We start from the raw sequence: 15,915 nt of genomic DNA on the forward strand, positions 1-15,915 counted from the left end.
AACCCTAACTGTCACCCTCACAGTAACATTAACCCTAACCCATACCCTCAACCTAACCCTACCCCTAACCCTAACCCTAAAGCTCACCCAAACCCTAAGCCTAACCTCACCTTCAGCCTCACCCTCACCGTAAAGGTAACCCAAATCCTAACCCTAACAATAACCCTAAAGCTAACCCTAATCCTAATCCTCATGCTCACTCTCAACATAACCCTAACCCTAACCCTAACCCTCACTGTAACCCTAACCCTAACCCTAACCCTAAACCTCACCCTAACTCTAACCCTAAACCTCACCCTCAACCTCACCGTAACCGTAACTCTAACCCTCACCCTAACCCTAAACCTCACCTTAACCCTCACACTCAACCTAACCGTAACCCAAACCCTAACCCTCACCCTCACCCTAACCCTAACCCTTAACGTCACTGTAACCCTAACCCTAAACCTCACCCTCATCCTAACCATAACACTCACCCTCAGCCTCAACTTCAGCCTAATACTAAGCCTAACCCTAACCCTCAAACTCACACTCAACCAAGCCCTAATCCTAACCCTAACCCTAATCCTCACCCTAACCCTCACACTAACCATAACCCTAACACTAACCCTAACCCCAACCCTCATCCTAACCCTCACCCTAACCCTCTATCTAACCCTAAACCTCACCCTCACTCTAACCCTAACCCTAAACATCTCCCTAAACTTAGCCTAACAATCACCCTCACACTCACCCTCACCGTAACCCTAACTCTAACCCTAACAATAACCCTAACCCTAACCTTAACCCTAAACCAAACCCTCTTCCTTACTGTAACCCTAACCCTAACCCTAACCCAAACCCTCACCCTAGCCCTCACCCTAACCCTAATCCTAACCCTAACCTTCATCCTAACCCTCACCCTAACACTAACCTCCATCCTAACTCTCAACCTAACCCTAACCCTAACCCTAAACCTAACCTTAAACCTCAACCTCAAACTAACCCTAATGCAAACCGTAACCCTCAACCTTACCGTCACCCTAAACCTAACCCTCACTCTCAACCTCACTCAAACCCTCAACCCTACCCTATACTCACGCTCATCCTTACCCTCACCCTCAGCCTAACCCTAACCATAATTTAACCCTAACCCTCATGCTCACCCTCATACTAAACCTGCCCTTAACCCTTATCTTCTCCCCAACGCTAACATCCACCCTTAACCTAACTCCCACCCTCAACCTAACCATAAGCCTATCCCTAAACCTCACCCTAAACCTAACCCTAACCCTCATCCTCACCTTTCCCTCACCCTATCTCTCATCCCAACCTTAACCCTCATCCTAAACCTCACCATAACCCTAACCCTAACCCTCAACCTAACCTTAACTCTAACGCTAACCATCACCCACACACTAACCCTAACCCTGAGTCTAACCCTAAACCTCAACTTAACCCTAACCCTCATCCTCACCTCACACTCACTGTAACCCTAACCCTAAACCTCAACCTCCCCCTCCCCCTAACCCTAACCCAAACCCTTAACCGAACCCGAACCCACACCATCATCCTCACCATCGCCCTCAGTCTAAACCTAACCCTAATTTAACCCTAACCCTCAACCTCAACCTAGCCCTGCCTCTAACCCTTACTCTCACACCATCCCTATCCTCCACCCTAAACCTAACCCTCATCCTAACCCTTACCCTAACCCTCACTCTAAACCTAACCCTCACCCTAACCTTAACCTTACCCCTCACCCTGCCCTTCACCCAAACCTAACCCTAACCCTCACTATAACCCTCACGCTAACTCTAACCCTAACTCTAAAACCCACCCTCACCCTAAACCTCACCCAAACCCTTACTCTACCCCTAACCCTCACGCTAAACCTAACCTTACCCTAACGCTCACCCTAACCCTCACACTCACAATAACCCTCACCCTAAGCCTAACCCTCAAACTCAACCTAACCCTCACCCTCACCCTCAGCCTAACCCTAAAACTAATCCTACCCCTCACCCGCACCCTCACCTAAGCTCACGCTTACCATAACTCTAAACCTAACCCTCACCCTCACCCTAACCCTCACCATAACTCTAACCCTAAACCTCACCCTCTGCCTAAAACTAACCCTCACCCTAATCCTAAACCTAACCCTCACCCACACCCTCACCCTAAACCTAAACTTAACCCTAACACTGACCCTCACCATCACACTATCCATAACCCTTAAGCTAAACCTAACCCTCAACCTAACCCTAACCCTAAAACTAACACTCACCCTCAACCTGAACCAAACCTTAACCCCAACCCTAACCCTCAACCAATCCATCACCCTAACCCTCACGATAATCCTAAGCCTCACTCTCACCCTAAATCTCACCCTAACCCTTACCCTCACCCTCAGCCTAACCCTAAACCTCACCAGACCCAAACCCTAACCCTCAACCTAACCCTGACCCTAACACTCACGGTAACCCAAAACCTCACTCTCACCCTAACCCTCACCCTAAACAGTACCTTAAACCTAACCCTAACCCTAACCCTCACACTCACCCTCACCCGAAACCTAACCCTAACCATCACCCTATCCTTCACACTAAACCTAAGGCTAACCCTAACCCTCACTCTTACCCTAATCCTCACCCTAAACCTTACCCTCACGCTAATCCTAACCCTATCCCTCACTCTAAACCTAACGCTCACCCTCACTATAACCCTCACCCTAACTCTAACCCTAACTCTAAAACCCACCCTCACCCTAAACCTCACCCAAAACCTTACTCTCCCCCTAACCCTCACGCTAAACCTAACAATAACCCTAACCCTCACCCTAACCCTCACACTCACCCTCAGCCTAACCCTAAAACTAATCCTACCCCTCACTCGCACCCTCACCTAAGCTCACCCTAAACATAACCCTAACCCTAACCCTCACCCTCACCCTAACCCTAACCCTAAACCTCACTCTCTGGCTAACCCTAACCCTAATCCTAACCCTAAACCTAACCCTCACCCTCACCCTCACCATAAACCTAAACCTAACCCTAACCCTCACCATCACCATCACACTATCCGTAACCCTTAAGCTAACCCTAACCCTCAACCTAACCCTAACCCTAAACCTAACCCTCACCCTCACCCTAAACCAAAGCTTAAAACCAAACCTAACCCTCGACCAATCCATCACCCGAACCCTCACGATAACCCTAAGCCTCACTCTCACCCTAACCCTCACCCTATCCCTTACCCTCACCCTCACCCTAACCCTAAACCTCACCAGACCAAAACCCTAACTCTCACCGTCACCCTAAACCAAACCCCAACACTCACCCTCAACCTAACCCTCACCCTAAACCTCACCCTCACCCAAACACTAACCTTCAGGCTTACCCTCACCCATACCCTCACCCTAACCCTCACCCTCAACCTCACCCTCAGCCTAACCCTAAACCTAACCTTAATAATAACCCTAAACCTCACCCTCACCCTCACCCTCAACCTAACCTGAAACATAACCCTAATCCTAACCCTCACCCTCACCCTAAACCTAACTCTAACCCTAAGCCTAACCCTCATTCTAACCCTCACCCTAACCCTAATGCTAAGACTAACCCTCACCCTAACTCTCACCCTAACCCTTAACCTCAACCTAACATTAACCCTCACCCTCACCCTGAACCTCACCCTAACCCTAATCCACAACATAATCCTTACCCTCCCGCTAACCCTCAGCCTAACCCTAACCCTAACACTCACCCTAACCCTCACCCTAACACTCATGATAACCCCAACCCTCATTCTTACACTACCCTTCACCCTAAACCTTACCCTCACCCTTACCCTAACCCTAACCCTAACCCTCACACTAACAATAACCCTCATCCTAACCCTAAAACTAACCCTCAACCTCATCCTAAACCTAAACCTAACCCTAACCCTAACCCTCACCATAACTCTCACATTAAGACTAAGGCTAACCCTAAACTTCACTATCACCCTAAACCTCACCCTAAATATTACCCTCACCCTAAAACTAACCCTAACCCTAACCCTCACACTAAATCTAAACCTCACCCTAACCCTAACCCTACCGCTCACTCTAACCCTTAGCCTTACCCTAACCCTCACCCTAAGCCTTAGCCTTGCCCTCACTCTCACCCTAACCCTAACCCTATCACTAACCCTCACCCTAACCATCACGTTAACCCTCACCCTAAGCATCACCGCAACCCTTAACCTAACCCTAACCCTCACACTAAGCCTAACCCTCACCCTAACCCTAACCCTAGCCCTCATCCTAAACCTCATCCTAACCCTAACCCTAACCCTTACACTAACCCTAATGTTAACCGTCACAATCACCCTCATCCTCACCCTCAGCCTAACCATAACAGTAACCCTAATGCTAACCCTCACCATCACCCTTCACCCTTAGATTAACCCTCACCCTCAACCTAACCATAACCATAACCCTCACCAAACCCTCACCCTAACACTCACGATAACCCAAACACTCACTCTCACCCTAACACTTACCCTAACACTTACCCTCACCGGAAACCTAACCCTAAACCTAACCCTAACCCTCACACTAACCCTAACCCTCACCCTAACACTCACCCTCACCCTAACACTCACCCTCATCCTAAACCTAACCCTAACCCAAACCCGCAACCTTACACTCAAACTCACCCTAAGGATATCCCTAACCCTCACTCTCACACTAAACCTCACCCTTAGCCTTAACCTCACCCCAACCCTCACCCTAACCCTAAACCTCAAACTAAACCTAACCCTCATGTTAACCCTAACCCTACCCCTCACCCTAACCCTAACCCTAAACCTAACCCTAAACTTCAACCTAACACTAAACATAAAATTCAGCCTAAATCTAACCCTCACCCTCACCCTCACCCTCAGCCTAAACATAAGCCTAATACTAACCCTAACCATAACCCTCACACTCACCCTCACCCTAACCCTAATCCTAACCCTGACCCTCTTCCTAACCCTCACCCTAACCCTAATATTAAACCTAACCCCAACCCCAACCCTACCCCTAAGCCTCACTCTCACACTCACCCTCCGCCTAACCCTAAGCCTAAGCCTAAACCTAACCCTAACCCTCACACACACCCTCATTCTCACCCTCACCCTCAGCCTAACCCTAAACCTAATCCTACCGCTAACCCTCAACCTCACCCTCAACCTAAACCTATGCCTAACCCTAACACTCAACATAAACCTAAACTCCACCCTACCCCTAACCCTAACACTAACCCTAACCATCACCCTAACCCTACCGCTGCCCCTCACCCTAACCCTCATCCTAAAGCTAACCCTAACCCTAACCTTAACCCTAACCCTAACCCTAAACCTCATCCTAACCCTAACCCTAAACCTCACCCTCATTCTCACCCACATTGTAAAGGTAAACTTAAACTTAATCCTAACCCTAACAATAACCCTAAACCTAGCCCTCATCCTATCCCTCTACCTAACCGTAACCCTAAAAAGAACAAAAACCCTCACCCTTACCCTAACACGAAATCTCACCCTAACCCTAACCCTAACCCTCACCCTGAACCTAGCCGTCACCTAAAACTAATTCTAACCCTAACCCTCACTCTGACCCTAACACTAAATCTAATCCTAACTCTCACCATAACCCTAATCCTAACCCTAACCCTCACCCTAACACTCACTGTAAACCTAACCCTAATCCTCACCTTCACCCTAGCCCTCACCCTAACCCTAATCATAACCCTAACCCTCACCCTCACCCTCAACTTAACCCCACTCCCAACCCTAGCCCTCATCCTAACCCTCACACTAACCCTAAACCTCACCCTAAACCTCATCCTCAACGTAACCCTAACCCAAACCCTAACCCTCAACCTAACCCTCACCCTAACCCTAACCCTAACCCTAATACTAACACTCACACTAAACCTAAACCTCACCCTAGCCCTAACCCTACCCCTCACGCTAAGCCTCATCCTAACCCTAACCATAACCATAACCCTAACCCTGAACCTCACCCGAACCCTAAACCTAACAACCACCCTCACCCTCACCCTAAACCTTAGCCTTATCCTAACCCTCACCCTAAGCTTTAGCCTTGCCCTAACCCTCACCCTAACGCTAACCCTATCACTAACCCTCACCCTATCCCTCACGGTAACCCTCACCCTAACCATCACCCTAAACCTTAACCTAACGCTAACCCTCACACTAAGCCTAACACTCACCCTAACCTTAGCCCCCATCCTAAACCTCATCCTAAACCTAAACCTAACCCTCATCCTAACACTAACCCTAAACCTCACCCGCACCCTAACCCTCACCCTAACCCTAAACCTCACCCTAAACATCACCCTAACCCTAACCCTCACACTAACCTTAAGCCTAACCCTCACCCTAAACCTAGCCCTCCATCTCAACCGTTACCCTCAGCCTAATCCTAACCATAATTTAACCGTAACCCTCACCCTCACCCTCAACCTAACCCTGCGCCTAACCCTTACCCTCACCCCAACCCTAACCTCCACCCTAAACTTCATGCTCACCCTAAGCCTAACCCTAAATCTCATCCTAACCCTAAACCTAACCCTCACCATCACCTAACCCTCGCCCTAACCCTAACCCTAATCCTCACCCTAAACCTGACCCTCAGATTATCCCTAAGACTAACCCTAACCCTCACCCTAACCCTCAAACTCACCCTCACCCTAACCCTAATCTTAACCCTAAGCCTAAACTTAACCCTAAACCTCATCATAAATCTCACCCTAACCCTAATCCTAACACTAACCCTAAACCTATCCCTCACCCTAACTTTAGCTCTAACCCTAACCCTCACCCTCACCCTTACCCTATCCCAAAACCTAAACCTCAACCAAACCCTAACCCTAACACTAACCCTTACCCTGACCTCACACTCACCGAAACCCTAACCTTATACCCTAAATTTCACCCTCAACCTCACCCTAATTCTAACCCAAACCCTCAAACGAAAGCTCACGCTCACCCTCATCCTCACCATCACCCTCAACCAAAACCTACCCCTAAACCTTAATCTTACCCCAACCCTAACCTCCACCCTAAACCTAACCCTCACCCTAACCCTAACCCAACGCTAACCCTAACCCTCACAATAACCCTAACCCTCACCCTAAACCTAACCCTAACCCTCACACTACCTCTCATATTAACCCTAAACCTAACACTAAAGTTAACCCTAACCCTAACCCTAAACCACACCCAAAATATAACCCTAAACCTAACCCTCACCCTCACTCTAACACTAACATTAACTGTAACCCTAAACCTAAGCTTAACCCTAACCCTAACTCTAACCCTCACCCTCACCCTAAACCTAAACCTAAACCTAACCCTAACCCTCACACTAATCCTCAACCTAACCCTAACCCTAAACTTCACCCTAATCCTCACCCTATCCCTAACCCTAACCCTAACACTCACCCTAATACTAACCATAAACCTAACCCTCACCCTCAGCCTAAACATCACCTTAACCCTAACCTTCACCCTAAGCCTAACCCTAACACTCACCCTAAACCTCACCCTCACCCTCACTCTAAGCCTAACCATAACCCTAACCCTAATCCTTAACCTAACCCTCTCCATCACCTTCACCCTAAACCTATCCCTACCACTAAAACTAACCCTCACCCTCACACTCACCCTAACACGAACCCTAAACCTAACCCAAAACCTCACCTTAAACCTAACCCTCAACCACAACCTAATTCTAACCCTCACCCTAACCCTAACAATCACAATAACCCTAAACCTCACTCTAAACATAAACCTACCCCTCAACCTAACACTCATCCTAACCCTAACCCTAAACCTAATCCTCACCCTAACCCTAACCCTAACCCTCACCCTCACCATAACCATCACCGTCACCCTAACACTCACCCTAAGCCTAACCCTCAACCACACCTTAACCCTCAACCTCACGCGAACCCTCACCCTCACCCTAAACCTAATCCTCACCCTGACCCTCACCCTCACCCTAATCCTCACATTAACCCTCATCCATACCTAACCGAAACCCTCACCCTCACCCTCACAATAAGCCACACCCTCACCCTAGCCCTCACCCTAACCCTGAACCTTACCCTCACCCTCACACTCACACTCATCCTAACCCTAAGCCTAACTCTAATCCTAACCCTCACCCTCACCCTTACCCTCAGCCCAACCCTCACCCTCACCCTAACCCTCTCCCTAAACCTTACCCTCACCCTAAAACTAACCCTAAACCTCACCCTCAACCTAAACCTAACGCTAACCATAACCCTAAAGCTAACCCTCACCCTCAGCCTAAACCAAACCCTAAACCCAACCCTAAACTTGACCCTAAACCTCACCCTAACTCTAATGGTAAGCTTAACCCTCAACCTAAAACTAACCCTAACCCACACCCCCAAACTAAACCGAACCCTAACCCTAACCCTAACCCTCATCATAACCCTCACAATAAGACTAAGGCTAACCCTAACCCTCACTATCACCCAGACCCTGACCCTAACCCGAACCCTCACCCTCAACCTAATCCTCACCTCACCCAAAACATCACCATAAAACTAACCCTCACCCTAGCCCTAACCCTAACCCTCACCCAAACCTTAACTCTCACCCTTACCATCACCCTCACCCTACCCTCACCCTAACCCTAAACCTAACCCTAGCCCTTACCCTAACCCTAACCCTTACCCTAACACTCACGCTAACCCTAACCCTCACTCTCACCCTAACCCTCACCCTAAAACTTACTCTCAGCCTAACGCTCACACTAAACCTAAATCACACCCTAACCTTAACGCTAACCATGACCCTAACCCTACCCCTAAACCTCACCCTAACCCTAACCCTCACCCACACCCTAGCCCTCAAACCAACGCTAATCCTAACCCTAACCTTCACCCTCACCCTAAATCACACACTCACCCTGACCCTAACACTAACCCTAACCCACACCCTAACCCTAAACCTCACCCTAACCCTAACGCTAACCCTCACCCTAAACCCTCACCTTCCCCCTAACCCTAATTGTAACCCTAAACCTCACCCTAACCGTGAGCCTAAGACTAATGCTAACTCTAACCCTCACCCTCACCGTCACCCTAACCCTAAACTTATCCCTAAACCTCACCCTGTCCCTATCCTTCACCCTAAACCTAACCCAAACCCTCATCCTCATCCTAACCCTAACACTAACCCTCATGCTAAACCTAACCCTCACCCTAAACCTCACCCTAATGATTACCCTCAACCTAACCCTAACCCTAACCCTAACCCTAATCCTCACACTAATCCTCATCCAAACCCTAACCCTAAACTTCACCCTAATCCTCACCCTATCCCTAACCCTAACCCTAACACTCACCCTAACACTAACCATAAACCTAACCCTCACCCTGAGCCTAAACATCACCTTCAGCCTAACACTCACCCTCACCCGAAACACCAACCTCACCCTAACAATAACCCTAACACACACCCTAACCCTAAACCTCACCCTAACCCTAAACTTAACCCTAACCTTAAACCCTCACCTTCCCCCTTACCCTAATTGTAACCCTAAACCTCACCCTAACCCTAAGCCGGACTAATGATAACTCTAACCCTCACCCTCACCGTCACCCTAACCCTAAACTTATCCCTAAACCTCACCCTATCCCTATCCTTCACCCTAAACCTAACCCAAACCCTCATCCTCACCCTAACACTAACACTAACCCTGATACTAAACCTAACACTCACCCTAAACCTCACCCTAATGATTACACTCAACCTAACCCTAACCCTAACCCTAACCTTAATCCTCACACTAATCCTCACCCAAACCCTAACCCAAAACTTCACCCTAATCCTCACCCAATCCCTAACCCTAACCCTAACACTCACCCTAATACTAACCATAAACCTAACCCTCACCCTCAGCCTAAACATCACCGTCAGCCTAACACTCACCCTCACCTGAAACACCACCCTCACCCTAACACTAACCCTAACCCACACCCTAACCGTAAACCTCACCCTAACCCTAACCTTAACCCTCACCTTAAACCCTCACCTTCCCCCTTACCCTAATTGTAACCCTAAACCTCACCCTAACCCTAAGCCTAAGACTAATGCTAACTCTAACCCTCACCCTCAACATCACCCTAACCCTAAACTTATCCCTAAACCTCACCCTATCCCTAATATTCAACCTAACCCTAACCCAAACCCTCATCCTCACCCTAATCCTAACTCTAACCCAGATCCTAAATATAACCCTCACCCTAAACCTCACCCTAATGATTACCCTCAACCTAACCCTAACCCTAACCCTAACCCTAATCCTCACACTAATTCTCACCCTAACTCTAACCCTATACTTCACGCTAATCCTCACCCTATCCCTAACCCTAACCCTAACACTCACCCTAATACTAACCATAAACCCTCACCCTCAGCCTAAACATCACCGTCAGCCTAACACTCACCCTCACCCTAAACTTCACCCTAACCCTAACCCTAACACTCACCCTAAACCTCACCCTCACCCTCACCCTCACCCTAAGCCTAACCCTAACCCTACCCCTAATCCTTAACCTAACCCTCTCCATCACCTTCTCCCTAAACCTATCCCTACCGCTAACACTAACGCTCACCCTCACCCTCACCCTAACACGAACCCTAAATCTAACCCTAAATATCAACTTAAACCTAACCCTCAAACACAACCTAATCCTAACCCTCACCCTAACCCTAACAATCACAATAACCCTAACCCTCACTCTAACCATAAACCTACCCCTCAACCTAACACTCATCCTAACCCTAACCCTAAACGTAATCCTCAACCTCAACCTAACCCTAACCCTCACCCACACCTTAACCCTCAACCTCACGGGAACACTCACCATCACCCTAGGACTCACCCTCAACCTAAACATCACCCGAACCCTAACCCTCACCTTAACCCTAACCCTAACCCTCAACCTAAACCCTCACCCTGACCCTCATCCTCACCATAATCCTCACATTAACCCTCACCGCTACCTAACCAAAACCCTCACCCTCACACTAACCCTAACCCTCATCCTCAACCTAGCCCTCACCCTAACCCTAAACCTAACCCTCACCCTCACCCTCATCCTAAACCTAAGCCTAACTCTAATCCTAACACTCACGCTCAACCTCACCCTCAGCCTAACCCTCACCCTCACCCTAACCCTCTCCCTAAACCTTACCCTCACCCTAACCCTCTCCCTAAACCTCACCCTCAACCTAAACCTAACCCTAAACCTAACCCTAAACCTAACCCTCACCTTCCCCCTCACCCTAAACCTAACCCTAACCCTAACCCTCACCCTCGCCCTCACCCTAACCGTAACCCTCACCCTCACCCAAAACCAAACCTCACCCCAACCCTAACCCTCACCCTAACCATCACCCTAAACCATATGATAACCCTAACCCTCACTCTCACCCTCACCCTCAACCTAAACGTAACCCTCACCCTCACCTTAAACCAAACCCTAACCCCAACCTTAACCCTGACCCTAACCCTCACCCTAACCCTAATGCTAAGCATAACACTCAACCTAACGCTAACCCTAACCCACACCTTCATCCTAAAACGAACCCTAACCCTAACCCTAACCCTAACCATAACCCTCACAATAAGACTAAGGCTAACCCTAACCCTCACTGTCTCCCTCACCCTCACCCTAACCCGAACCCTCACCCTCACCCTAACCCTCACCCTCACCAAAAACATCACCCTAAAACTAACCCTCACCCTAATCCTCACCCTCACACAAACCTTAACTCTCACCCTAACCCTCACCCTCACCCTAACCTCACCCTAGCCCTAAACCTAACCCTAGCCCTTACTCTAACCCTAACCCTCACCCTAACACTCACGCTAACCCTAAACCTCAATCTCAGCCTAACCCTCACCCTAACACTTACCCTCACCCTAACCCTTACCCCCAGCCTAACGCTCACGCTAAACCTAAATCTCACCCTAACCTTAACGCTAACCATGACCCTAACCCTACCCCGAAACCTCACCCTAACCAAAACACTCACGCGCACCCTAGCCCTCAAAACAACCCTAATCCTAACCCTAACCCTCATCCTTACCCTCACCATCACCCTAAATCTCACACTCACCCTCACCCTAACACTATCCCTAACCCACACCCTAACCCTAAACCTCACCCTAACCCTAAACCTAACCCTCACCCTAAACCCTCACCTTCCCCCTAACCCTAATTCTAACCCTAAACCTTACCCTAACCCTAAGCCTAAGACTAATGCTAACTATAACACTCACCCTCACAGTCACACTAACCCTAAAAACTATCCCTAAACCTCACGCTATCCCTAAACTTCACCCTAACCCTAACCCAAACCCTCATCCTCACCCTAATCCTAACACTAATCCTGACCCTAACCCTAACCCTCAACCTAACCTCACCCTAACCCTAACCCTAACCCTAGCCCTTACCCTAACCCTAAACCACACATTCACCCTCACACACACTCTAACCCTAATCTTAAACCTAGCCCTCACCCTAACCCTAACACTAACTCTCACCCTCACCATCACCCTCATCCTAAACCTAAGACTAACTCTAATCCTAACCCTCACCCTCACCCTCACCCTCAGCCTAACCCTCACACTCACCCTAACCCTCTGCGTAAACCTTACCCTCACCCTAAACTTAACCCTAATCCTCACCCTCAACCTAAGCCTAACCCTAACCCTAACCCTAAACCTAAACCTCACCCTCACCCTCACCCTAAACCTAACCCTAACTCTAACCCTCACCCTCACCCTAACTGTAACCCTCACCCTCACCCTAAACCAAACCCTAAACCCAACCCTAACCCTCACCCTAACCATCACCCTAAACCTGACGATAAACCCAACCCTCACTCTCACCCTAACCCTCACCCTAACCCTTACCCTCACCCTAACACTAACCCTAAACCTCACCTAGACCCAAACCTTAATGCTCAACATCACCCTAAACCTAACCCTAGTGCTCACCATAAACCTTACCATCACCCAAACCCTAACCCTCAGTCTCACCCTCACCCATACCCTCATCCTAAACCTCACCCTCAGCCTAAACATCACCCTAAGCCTAAACCTCCCCCTTATCCTAACCCTCACCCTCACCCTCACCCTCAGCCTAACCCTAAACCTAACCCTTTTCCTAAACCTAAACCTCAACTTCACCCACACCCTCAACCTAACTGTAAACCTATCCCTAATCCTAACCCTCAACCTCAACCTCACCCTAAACCTAACTCTAACCCTAACCCTAACCCTCACCCTAAACCTAATGCTAAGCTTAACCCTCAACCGAACACTAACCCTAACCCACACCCTCATCCTAAAACGAACCCTAACCATAACCCTAACCATAACCCTCACAATAAGACTAAGGCTAACCCTAACCCTCACTATCACCCTCACCCTCACCCTAACCCTCACCCTCACCCTCACCCTAACCCTCACTCTCACCCGAAACATCACCCTAAAACTAACCCTCACCCAAACCTTAACTCTCACCCAAACCCTCATCCTCACCCTAACCTCACCCTAACCCTAAACCTAAACCTAGCCCTTACCCTAACCTTAAACCTCACCCTAACACTCACGCTAACCCTAACCCCCACTCTCACCCTAACCGTCAGCCTAACAGTTACCCTCACCCTAAACCTTACCCTCAGCTTAACGCTCACACTAAACCTAAATCTCACCCTAACCTTAATGCTAAACATGACCCTAAACTTCCACCAAACCTCACCCTAAACCTAACCCTCACCCGCACAATAGCCCTCAAACCAACCCTAGTCCTAATCCTAACCCTCATCCTTACCCTCACCCTCACCCTAAATCACACACTCACCCTCACCCTAACACTAACCCTAACTCACACCCTAAACCTAAACCTCACCCTAACCCTAACCCTGACCCTCACCCTAAACCCTCACCTTCCCCCTAACCCTAATTCTAACCCTAAAACTCACCCTCACCCTAAGCCTAAGACTAATGCTAAATCTAACCCTCACCATAACCGTCACCCTAATCCAAACCTATCCCTAAACCTCACCCTATCCCTAACCTTCACCCTAACCCTAACCCAAACCTCATCCTCACACTAACAATAACACTAACCCTGACCTTAACCCTAATCCTCAACCTAACGTCACCCTAAACCTTACCCTAATCCTAGCCCTTACCCTAACCCTAACCCTCACATTCACCCTCACACTCACCCTAACCCTCATCCAAACACAAGCCCTCACCCTAACCCTAAACCTAAACCTCACCCTCACACACACACTCAAACTCAGCCTAACCCAAACCCTAACCCTAATCCTCACACTCACCCACAAACTCACCCTAACCCTCACACTCACCCTAGCCCTCACACTAACCCTAACCCTAAGCCAAACCCTAAACTTCAACATCACCCTCACCCTCACCCTCATCCTCAGGCTAACCCTAACCTAAACCTAATCCTAACCCTAACCCTCACCCTAACACTCACGCTAACCCTAACCCTCACTCTCACCCTGACCCTCACCCTAACCCTTACCCTCACACTAACCCTTACCCTCAGCCTAATGCTCACACTAAACTTAACCCTCATCCTAACCCTAACGCTAACCATGACCCTAACCCTAAACCTAACCCTAAACCTCACCCTAAAGCTAACCCTTATCCTCACCCTAGCCCTCAAACCAACCCTAATCCTAACACTAACCCTCATCCTTACCCTCACCCTCACCCTAAATCACACTCTAACCCTCGCCCTAACACTAACCCTAACCCACACCCTAACCCTAACTCTCACCTAACACTAACCCTAACCCTCACCCTAACACTAACCCTAATCCTCACTCTCACCCTCACTTTCCCCCTAACCCTAATTCTAACCCTAACCCTCACCCTAAACCGTGCCTAAGCCTAATGCTAACACTAACCCTCACCCACACTGTCACCCTAACCCTAAACTTATCCCTAAACCTCACCCTATCCCTTACCTTCACCCTAACCCTAACCCAAACCCTCATCCTCACCCTAACACTAACACTAACCCTGATCCTAATTCTAACCCTCACCCTAACCTCACCCTAATGATTACCCTCAACCTAACCCTAACACTAACCCTAACCCTAATCCTCACACTAATCCTCACCCTAACCCTCACAATAAACTTCACCCTAATCCTCACCCTATCCCTAACCCTAACCCTAACACTCACCCTAATACTAACCATAAACCTAACCCTCACCCTCAGCCTAAATATCATGTTCAGCCTAACACTCACCCTCACCCTAAACATCACCCTAACCCTAACCTTCACCCTAACCCTAACCCTAACACTCACCCTAAACCTCACCTTCACCCTCACCCTCACACTAAGCCTAACCCTAACACTACCACTAATCCTTAACCTAACTTTCTCCATCACCTTCACCCTAAACCTATGCCTACACCTAACAATAACCCTCACCCTCACCCTCACCCTAACACAAACCCTAAACCTAACCCTAAACCTCACGTTAAACCTAACCCTCAACCACTACCTAATCCTAACCCTCACCCTAACCCTAACAATCACAATAACCCTAACCCTCACTCTAACCATAAACCTACCCCTCAATCTAACACTCATCCTAAGCCTAACCCTAAACCTAATCCTCACCCTAACCCTAACCCTAACCCTCACCCTCAACATAACCATCACCATCACCCTAACACTCACCCTAAGCCTAACCCTCACCCACACCTTAACCCTCAACCTCACGCGAACCCTCACCCTCAGCCTAACTCTCACCCTCAACCTAAACATCACCCGAACCCTAACCCTA

This window comes from Dipodomys merriami, unplaced genomic scaffold (assembly GCF_024711535.1).
Source record: "Dipodomys merriami isolate MVZ:Mamm:240054 unplaced genomic scaffold, mDipMer1.0.p SCAF_312, whole genome shotgun sequence".
In the NCBI taxonomy this organism is placed as follows: domain Eukaryota; kingdom Metazoa; phylum Chordata; class Mammalia; order Rodentia; family Heteromyidae; genus Dipodomys; species Dipodomys merriami.